Genomic DNA, 10,684 nt, shown 5'->3' with positions numbered 1-10,684 from the left:
CTAAAGATGCGCCTGCTGCTAGGCGCACTGTCTTCCTTGTTAGAGAGATATAGCGCTCAAAGAACTTAAGCCTGCGATCTTCTGGCAATTGGCATCGAATAAAACTGTTCGACGCCCTACAATCGACTAGGACCTTTAGCGACAAATTATTTGCCACTATAATTTCAAGGTGTTGAGTTTAAACTCATCTTCTTACACACAATGTTTGTGTGTGTGGAGCAATACTCGATGAAAGGCCTGCAAATTCTTTTGACGTTATTAAATCAGTAGGAGCTCCGCACGACTGACCCAGACCGTTTTTTTAGAATCTGCGTCGCCGTTACGATTTCGCAACAGCGTCGGATCCGAGTCGTTTGCTGTTCCTAGCGGAAGGTCGATTGTTTCGCTCAGTGTGCTCTGGCACTCACTACACTCATAGCCATAGTGGCCCGTCTTTTGACAACGATTGCATTTTTGCTATCGTTTGCGAGTTGGAGAGTGAGGTTTCTCGCTCTCCACATACGAGTGTCCATGGGTTTTAAACCTCGGCTTTTCTATTGTCTCGGGAAACGATAAGTTCCAGAGTGGACTAAGCCTGTTTTAAGACTGTTACGCTATAGAGTTCGCTTGGTTTAGCGTTTTTAATTCAAGCCGGAACAGGTGAGTCCTAACAGGACCGTCTGCAAGACCATTCATACACACAGCTTCCTATGCTTGTCTATCAAATGGATGACTCACGATACAACTGACCAGGTACCTTGTGTGCTAGGCAATTTTAAAGTAACTCGCATGCCCGAAAACTTGTTGACTTCGCGAACGTCCTTCATAGACAATACACTCATTGCTTTGAAAAAGTCTCCCACCTTGGTCTGGCTAGAAGCCGTGACCACCGAATCATCAAAATACACACCGACGATAATCAGATTCCCTTTATCGTAAATCAAAGTACAGACACGTGTCTAAAAAGCAGCGAGTTAAACCGTTCTCTTCCAATTACGCGCTCAGAAATTCGCTTCAAGACGACCTGGTTGTTTTAGCCCGTGAAGAGACTTATTAAGCTGTAATAGCTTCTCGCTATCAAGCTTCACGACCCCCATTAGTTTTTGGTTAGTATGAGGACTTAAAGACCCGGCTCAGGCAAACATTTGAGTCGCCATGTAACGGGCACTGCCGACTTGTACTGCTTCAGTACAAGTCCACTTCGCACTGCTTCAGTGCAATTGGTGCCTCACGTCACTTCACGTAGACTAGTGCGTGCAGAGGAAGACTCGCTATTAAGACTTGCCTTAAAGAAGGGTAAACGTAAATGTATTTAATATAATTAAGTTCTCCTGTTACTATCTATTTAATAAAAATTAATTATAGTTAATACAAGCCATGTAACAAAGTCTTATCTGTCTCTCACGTTGCGCGCGTCCAGCGCTGACTGGACCGCGAAACAAGTAGATATAATGGCCTATATCATCAAATTGATAAGCTTTCCGAATATTTTACTACGTAAAGTAATATTCTCCAAATACTATCTACCATTTGGATGACATATTAATAAACCACCTTTAAGTATAAATTCCATGTAGCGACGCATCCCGTTACATCACCCCTCCCCTAAACGACAATCACTCTGACCATGTATTGGAGGAGGGTCTTGAACTCGAGCGCGGTAAGCGTCACATGTTGAAGCAGACGGTGGAGGCTCATTATATCGAATGGTTGGAAGACCGTTCGACGAGTGCGTACTCAATGTTGAAGTACGAACGGAAATATCACGCTCTTCGTGATGAGCTGTCGTCAGCTCATCGCGATTTCGAGGATCTTCGGACCCGACATAAGAATTTCCAGATTCAGTATGAGAATCTAGTTCGTGACCACAAGAATCTTTAAGGGATTCTCGAAAGGGTGGTCAGATCCGTCCTCGTAAGAAATCGCGTACTGATGGTTCGGGCGGAGCCGACCAACGTAAAATTGTGTACGCGTTGCCTCTGTTGTGCAGTACACGGAATGGTCCAACAAACTTGGCTAGCAGTTTACCGCTACTCATATGTGACTGACTACACGCTTAGGTAAGTTTACCGTAGAGAGTAGTACTCGGTCATTAATTTTAAATGAAAGAAGATTTGCTCTTCCTTGTTTGTCTGCATTCCGTTTCTGACGGTCCACTGAGTTAGCAATGGAATCCTGTACGAAACGGATAACTGATTCTCGAGCCAGCAATATTTCCTCTGCTGACTCATTTGCTTTGTCTTTTCCAGTGCACTTTGTGCGCACTGCCATATGATCTTCGACATTGAGATCACTCGCGTCGTTGGTGACTTCGACGCGTGATGAGCATGAGCTAGGGTTGGTTTTGCTCGTACGAGTCCACCCCTCCTTTAACTAGAGGATCCCTTTAATTGGTTTGATATGCGTGGATGGCGTAAGCTTATCACGAAAAAACGGTGTATGCGTTGTAGAAGCATGCACCAAATTGTTGATGGCGAAATTTGACCATCGGTAAGAACTCGCTCCAATTCGGATACGATTGGACGAAACCTCCAAGTATCTCTTCGAGGACGCGATTTTCGCGTTCCATCTGACCATCTGTCTCTGGATGATCAGAAGTTGACATAGTCAGCCTGTTCCGAGAGATCGGAACACGGATTGCCAAAACTCCGCCGTAAACCGTGGATCTCAATCCGAGACCAGTTCACGAAGTAACCCATGGAGTTTAAATACCGTGTCGATAAGACACGGGCACAGCCCGGAGCCGTTATCGACTCTGGTACTGCAGCAAGATGTACCATCTTGCTGAATCTGTCTACAAAAACAAGGATTCCATTGTTTTTGTGATCGTCTTCGGGAAATCCGAAGACGAAGTCCATAGATACGGACTGCCAACACTCTGCCGGAAGTGGTAGAGGTTGAAGAGGTGCACGGGATGAAGGGCTAGGCTTCACCCGTTGACATACCTCGCAAGCACGAATGTACTTGCGCAAGAATTGATACTGGCATGGCCAGTAAATGTCGTGACTTGCTGTAAGATAAGTTGTCTCACGTCCACGATGTCCACTTGTTGGTCTTTGGGCACTCATACATGATGCGCAAGCGCGAATCATTGTACAACTTTGAGCTTAGGGGTAGCTTCAGAGTCCGCATCATTAGGGCATTTCGACCCTACTGCACTTCTGCATTTCCCGACCCCTCAGTCGTTGATGCAGAACTCAGGCATCTCGCACGCAAGTTCTTGCCGTCGCCCTTTGGGTAGGGAGTCCTCTTGCTGGGCGTCTTCGCCCCAACAGGGACCCTGGCATAGCAAAGAGCCATCATATGGCCGCGCTTGCCCGCATTTTAAACAGACCACGTCTGCATTGCCCAACTTCAAGGGAGTGGCATCTGACCTCTCGGCCGACGGCTTATACCAAGCTATCGCCGAGACACAGCTGTAGGATTGCTCCTCAACTAAGGCAATTTGGATTGCCTTTTCCATCGTCGATGGCACCTTTCTGAAAAGGACCTGTTGCGATGGGCCATGCCGTAGTTCGTTCAAAAACATGGGCACCTTAATGTGCTCCGGGATCTGACCTACAGTAATGGACGCCGACAGCGAGCGCATCTCTTGCACATACTCTTGCAGAGATCGCTTCGCCTGTCGCGGTCCAAAGAGGCGCGCCTGAAGCAACACTTCGTTGTTCGGCGGCTGGTACATGGCGCGAATGTTTTTTTTTAAGATCGCCCATGTAGGGAACGCCTTTCTGTCCGCCATAAGCGCCGAGTAAGCCCACTCTGAGGCCTTACCACGCAGATGCGACATGGCGTACGACACCATCCGTGATGAGATGCGCGACACCGCATTGCTCCACAGCTAACAGCTTGTGAACATTCGTGTTCGCTGCAGTTCCATCCGAATGGGCCTCAGCTGATGCGGCCGGCAGAGAGCATCTTAACAGTCCTGATAAGAGCCTCGCTCCAAGCTTGCTCATGCCTCAGCTCATCCTGAGTCTGAGTGACGGACTCCGCCGCAGCATGGCTATGTGCCACGGACACGGCTCTTCGCTGTCCGAGCACGAATGTCTCAAACTTCTCCAACTGAGAAACATGTTGCTCAAAAGTTTGGCCAGGGCTTGTTCACCAAGTCCCTGCGCCAAGTGCCCTGCCACCTCCCGATGATTCTCGGAGAGGTGGGGAAACGAGCCCAATCGATGTTGAGGCTCATCCTCACGTACACACGCAGAGATGCGGGTCGTGGGAAGGATATCAAGCGCTACGAAGTGTAAGCGGCACGTCTTATTATGGTAACGCTCTACTTAGACACACACCATAGCATAGCGAGGACGCGGTTAAACCGTCTTCTCTTGCGTGCAGTGAGGTAGTTGTGGTGGGCGCCTTAGAGACCTCACCCAACGCACTTAAAAGTGTCGTCACGGGAGCGGTGATCCGGCTCCTCGGATTATCGCTCCCGTGACGACACTTTTACCGCACTTACCAAGTTGGAAGCAGCTTTCAGAATGACATAAATCTAATCGTATTAAATTTATGTACCTATTTTTACCAATCAGAAATGTCATCGGTGTGGATAATTCTATTATGTATGGCTAGCTTATCTTTCTAGATACCTCGCGCAACGGATGACGCTAGCCGTCATCCCTCCTAATGTGAATGCACCTATGTGCATCACATACACATGAGCTGGTCACAAATGTGAATCACACCCGAGTGGTGGGTCTAATTACTTAATTTAAGTAATTGACCATCCCCTTAAGTACACCAAGTGTACTTAACGGGGATTGTGTAACATTCGGGCAACTTTAGCCCGTTACAGAATTGGTCAGAGAATTCTCAAGCGCCAGGAATTAACGCTGAGTACTTTATCTAGGAGGCGGAATACAAGAGATGTTTGATATGAGCAAAGTTGTAACGGGGCACTGCTGACTTGTACTGCTTCAGTACAGGTCCACTTCGCTCTGCCTCAGTGGGAGTGGTGCCTCACGTCACTTCACCAACACTTGTACGTGGAGAGGAAGACTCTCTTTAAAACACTTGATATAAAAGGGTTAAAGATTACTGTATTAAATATAATTAAGTTCTTCTCGTTTTATATCTATTTATGCTAACTTGTTTATATACTAATAATAAATATGTAATAAAAGTCTTATCTGTCACTCTCTTTGCGCGCGTCCAGCGCTGACTGTACCGCGGAGCAAGTAAATACAATGGCCTAAATCTACCAATGGATAAACTTTCCGAATATTACTTTGTAAAGTAATATTTCTTAATATTCTCTACCTTTTAGATAATATATTGATTAACAACCTTTAAGTGTTAATTTCATGTAGCGATGCACCCAGTTACATCACTTCTCCTTAAAAAGACAATCACTCTGACTGTCACCGAATAGAGTGGTCACTATAAGAACACTTATAAAAACGATGTTGATTGGTAAAAACTATCTTTTGTAATTCTATCGCATGGTTAACAAGTCCATGCGGTGTGCGGATAATGCGGCGCCTTTGGCTGCGGTACATGCAGCTGCGGCCGACGCATTATTGTCTCTTGTGGCAGACAATTCGTCAACCGTAGTAACCTCTTCTCTCGCAACACTAGATGTTGCGGATGCACGTGGTGATTCACCACGTGAATGCGACCCCTCTTTGGAGGTCGACTACGAATGCGAGTCAGACGAAATGGCCGACTCGGGGAGAGCAGAACAGTCGCCTAATCATTGTCAGACGGCTGACTATGCGTCTTTGAATGAGGGGGCTCAACTAGATAGACGTGCTAATGCGTTCGCTATCTTCAAAGACTTAACGCGATTCGCGTTAAGTTGGAGAAACGAACTTTAACTGGTGCAAGGACTATATTGCATCGGTTGTCGCGTGAGGCAGAACTTCTATGCCTCACACGTCTTTAAAGCAAGTGTTTTAAAGAGAGTCTTCCTCTGCACGTACTAGTGTACACAAAGGATAAAGGAGGTTTCTACGAAGCTAACGGTATTTAGCTTCTTAAGGTCTAGACTAAGGCTTAGAATAGAGAAGAAGTAAAAATGTATTAATATATTTAGTTTCCTACGTAACGATCTTCTATCTACTACTGAACTTATTATATTAATAACTAATTAAGTATGGCGCCACCTTGCGCAGTGTACGGGAAATTGCGAGGCAGTCATATTGCATCAATATTACCAAATTTGGTAATATTAGAACTATTTAAGTCAAATAATACCCGCGCCAGCAAATAAATAACTCGTTTGCTGCCCCTTCACATCACGGTGGTTTAGAATACGTTCTACAAGGAAACGTTGACCACCTTGGAAATCCACCAATGGTTGTGGTTGAGGAGGAAAATTAGATCCGAACCGTGTGTCGGATCTAGAGTCGAAGATCGACAAACTCGACCGCTACCTCCATGTATTGGAGGAGGGTCTTACACTCGAGCGCGGTAAGCGTCACATGTTGAAGCAGACGGTGGAGACTCATTATATCGAATGGTTGGAAGACCGTTCGACGAGTGCGTACTCAATGTTGAAGTACGAACGGAAATATCACGCTCTTCGTGATGAGCTGTCGTCAGCTCATCGCGATTTCGAGGATCTTCGGACCCGACATGAGAATTTCCAGATTCAGTATGAGAATCTAGTTCGTGACCACAAGAATCTTTAAGGGATTCTCGAAAGGGTGGTCAGATCCGTCCTCGTAAGAAATCGCGTACTGATGGTTCGGGCGGAGCCGACCAACGTAAAATTGTGTACGCGTTGCCTCTGTTGTGCAGTACACGGAATGGTCCAACAAACTTGGCTAGCAGTTTACCGCTACTCATATGTGACTGACTACACGCTTAGGTAAGTTTACCGTAGAGAGTAGAACTCGGTCATTAATTTTAAATGAAAGAAGATTTGCTCTTCCTTGTTTGTCTGCATTCCGTTTCTGACGGTCCACTGAGTTAGCAATGGAATCCTGTACGAAACGGATAACTGATTCTCGAGCCAGCAATATTTCCTCTGCTGACTCATTTGCTTTGTCTTTTCCAGTGCACTTTGTGCGCACTGCCATATGATCTTCGACATTGAGATCACTCGCGTCGTTGGTGACTTCGACGCGTGATGAGCATGAGCTAGGGTTGGTTTTGCTCGTACGAGTCCACCCCTCCTTTAACTAGAGGATCCCTTTAATTGGTTTGATATGCGTGGATGGCGTAAGCTTATCACGAAAAAACGGTGTATGCGTTGTAGAAGCATGCACCAAATTGTTGATGGCGAAATTTGACCATCGGTAAGAACTCGCTCCAATTCGGATACGATTGGACGAAACCTCCAAGTATCTCTTCAAGGACGCGATTTTCGCGTTCCATCTGACCATCTGTCTCTGGATGATCAGAAGTTGACATAGTCAGCCTGTTCCGAGAGATTGGAACACGGATTGCCAAAACTCCGCCGTAAACCGTGGATCTCAATCCGAGACCAGTTCACGAAGTAACCCATGGAGTTTAAATACCGTGTCGATAAGACACGGGCACAGCCCGGAGCCGTTATCGACTCTGGTACTGCAGCAAGATGTACCATCTTGCTGAATCTGTCTACAAAAACAAGGATTCCATTGTTTTTGTGATCGTCTTCGGGAAATCCGAAGACGAAATCCATCGATACGGACTATCAACAATCTGCCGGAAGTGGTAGAGGTTGAAGAGGTACACGAAATGAAGGGCTAGGCTTCACCCGTTGACATACCTCGCAAGCACGAATGTACTTGCGCACGAACTGATACTGTCGGGGCCAGCAAAAGTATCGACTTACTGTGAGATAAGTCTTCTCCCGTCCACGATGCCCACTTGTTAGTGCATCGTGACACTCATACATGATGCGCAAGCGCAAATCATTGTGCGTTGGGACGACGAGACGTAAAGTGTCGCCGGCAACGGCTGTGTAATACAATAAGCCGTTGCGTGTTGCGTATCGATATATAGTCGGTAAATCTTTACAAGATTCATCGGATGGATTCATCAGATGATCCGTTAAACGCAGTAGGTCCTTATCTTCTGCGTAGGCTTTCTTTATGTCATCAAATAAGGTTGATGGAGGAGCACTTGAAATAAGAGTTGCAACAGTGGAATTATTTCCACTGTCGGAATGCGCAGCCGGCTAGAAATCGGATCGGCGTGATAACGCATCAGCGACGACATTAAGTCTTCCTGGTTTATATTACACGGAGAAATTATATTCCGCGAAAAAGGATAGCCACCTCGCCATTCTTTGCGAGAATTGACGGCTGTGCTTAAAATCGCATGGTCCGTATATACAATAAACGGTATATCTCCCAAGAGATAGACCCTAAACTTAGCCAGTGCATATTTCATGGCAAGGCGTTCCTTGTCATGCACTGGGTATTGCGTTCAGCTAGTTGCAGCTGACGCGATTGGAAAAAGACGACGCGCTCCGCGCCGTCTGTATCGTATTGCATTAATGCACAGCCGATTGCGAAATCGCTGGCGTCAGAGATTATCTGTCCAGATCTGCAATCGCCAAGATGGGCGATTGCATCAAGATTTTCTTGATATCTTCAAAGGAACGCAAGCAATCAACGTTCTATTGCCAATTCTCGTCTGTTTTTAAGAGACGAGAGAGATGAACTGTCATCTTGGCATAATTGCGAGAGTACTTGAGCAAGCACGCCGATAATCCTAGGATCTTTGAAAGTCCCTTGACATCGACTGGAACTGGCCAGTCTGTAATTGCCTTGATCTTGTCGGGATCAGGGTGCACGCCGTGTTTAACGACGGTGCACCAAGAAGTGGTATTTCGCTTGCAACGAATATACACTTCTTGAAACTTGTATCCAACTTATGATTTCGCATAAGTGTAAGAACCTGACGAATGTAAGTTTTATGAACTTCTCTGTCCGACTTTCCGTCCATGGCTCGGCTATGGACGAATACAACTTCAAAAAAACTCGGTGCGAGTTTCTTTAACGATCTATTCGTAACAGATTCGTTACGCATCTGTTGAATGTTACAGGGGCGTTACTAAGCCCCTGTGGCATAACTAGCCATTCCCAGAACATTCCGCTGGGAGTGCTCACTGCTGTTTACGGGATGTCCCGTTCACGCATAAGGATCTGATAAAATCCATCCATCAGATCCATAGACGAAAAGACGGTGCTCTTAGATATACCACCTATGATTACGTCTTTTCTTCATATCGGCGTTTGAGCCGGTACCGTTGCAGGATTCAGTTTATTGAATGCGTGCACTATCCGCCTCCCTCCTGTGGCCTTTCGCACACAGAAGGTCGGTGAGCTATGTGGGTTTGCTGACTCATTTTCGTGGCCCGCTTTTACTCGATCGATAAAGAAGTTATCGATCGCAAGTACTTGTTCACGACGCAGTGGCCACTGCTTCATGACACAGTACTTCGAGCCCGGTTTGAGCTCGATCTCACGTCGAGTGCCTTTATCCTTAGGTAACTCGCATGGAACTACTTCAAGGAATATATCCCTAAATCCAATTAATCCTTGTTTAAAGGATTTGTTATGAGTGACTCCCAGGATTGACTAGTATATCTCTCAATCCGAGTCTTCGAATCGAGGACACTTTCGTCCATCGATGAGCTGCTGACAACCCGTTCGTTCTTTGCAAAAATTATCGCTGACCGGATATCGGTTACGTAATCGTTCTCTGTGACGAGTGCGCAGATCTGCTTGATTTTACCACCATGCAGATCTCTCAAGAACCGCTTAGGTTCTAGGGTTGGTAATTGAGTTATTTCCGAAGTCAACTTCGAAGGCGCATACAGATCAAGAGTATAAGGGGTATTTTACGGGACCATCCGTAAGACCTTGCATGAGCACCGTAATCAACGTGTGTTCGAGAACTGGATTTTTCGTGATACAACTCGCTAAGAGTCGTATGTGCTGGGCATAAGCGTGAACATCACGCTTGCCTTGCTTGAGTTTTATAAGCTCTGATCGAGCTCTGAACTCAGCCCTAGGCGGTTCAAACGTCTGTTTGAGCCGGGCTATAAAAGCTCTAGCGACCCAAAGACATTTGTGTCGCGCAACTTAAGGCCTAGTGCCCAAGTTTTGGCACGACCTGCCAAATTGGACTGAGCAAATGCGACTTGCATTTGCTCGTCGACGATATGACGAGCCCTTATGGCATCGTCCAACTCGACAAACCATCTTAAGAGGGCGCCTGGGGGCATCTTCTTCGACTCCCGCATAGTTAGAGATATCTATCTTTAAGGTTTCGGGACGACGCGTGTGCATCGTCCCAGCTACAGGGGTCTGTACCTGTTGTAACTCTAACAGTTCTGCCTGTTAAAAGCCTTGCTAATTAAGCAAGGCTACTTTCTCCTTCGCCTCGTCAAGTTCATGTTGTATGAATTTGGCGATGGCTGAATGGAGGGCATCTTTGTCCAAACCGGACAGCATGGCCAAGATGGCATCGTTCCCTACGGTCGAAATCATTCGTTCGACCGCACTCTTTCTATGTCACTTAGAAAGGAGTAGCTATCACGCGAGACGTGATGCGTGTTTCCATTATCATCTAACAATGTCCATGTTAGATAATTGGAACTGTGGTCCTTGGACAGACTACAAAGTGCTACCAGGTGTAACGGGGCACTGCCGACTTGTACTGCTTCAGTACAAGTCCACTTCGCACTGCCTCAGTGCGAGTGGTGCCTCACGTCACTTTACGTACACTAGTACGTGCAGAGGAAGTCTTCTCTTTAAAACAGTTT

This window comes from Bremia lactucae, linkage group LG3 (genome assembly GCF_004359215.1).
Source record: "Bremia lactucae strain SF5 linkage group LG3, whole genome shotgun sequence".
Classification (NCBI taxonomy): Eukaryota; Oomycota; class Peronosporomycetes; order Peronosporales; family Peronosporaceae; genus Bremia; species Bremia lactucae.
Note: the sequence above shows the minus strand (reverse complement) of the source record.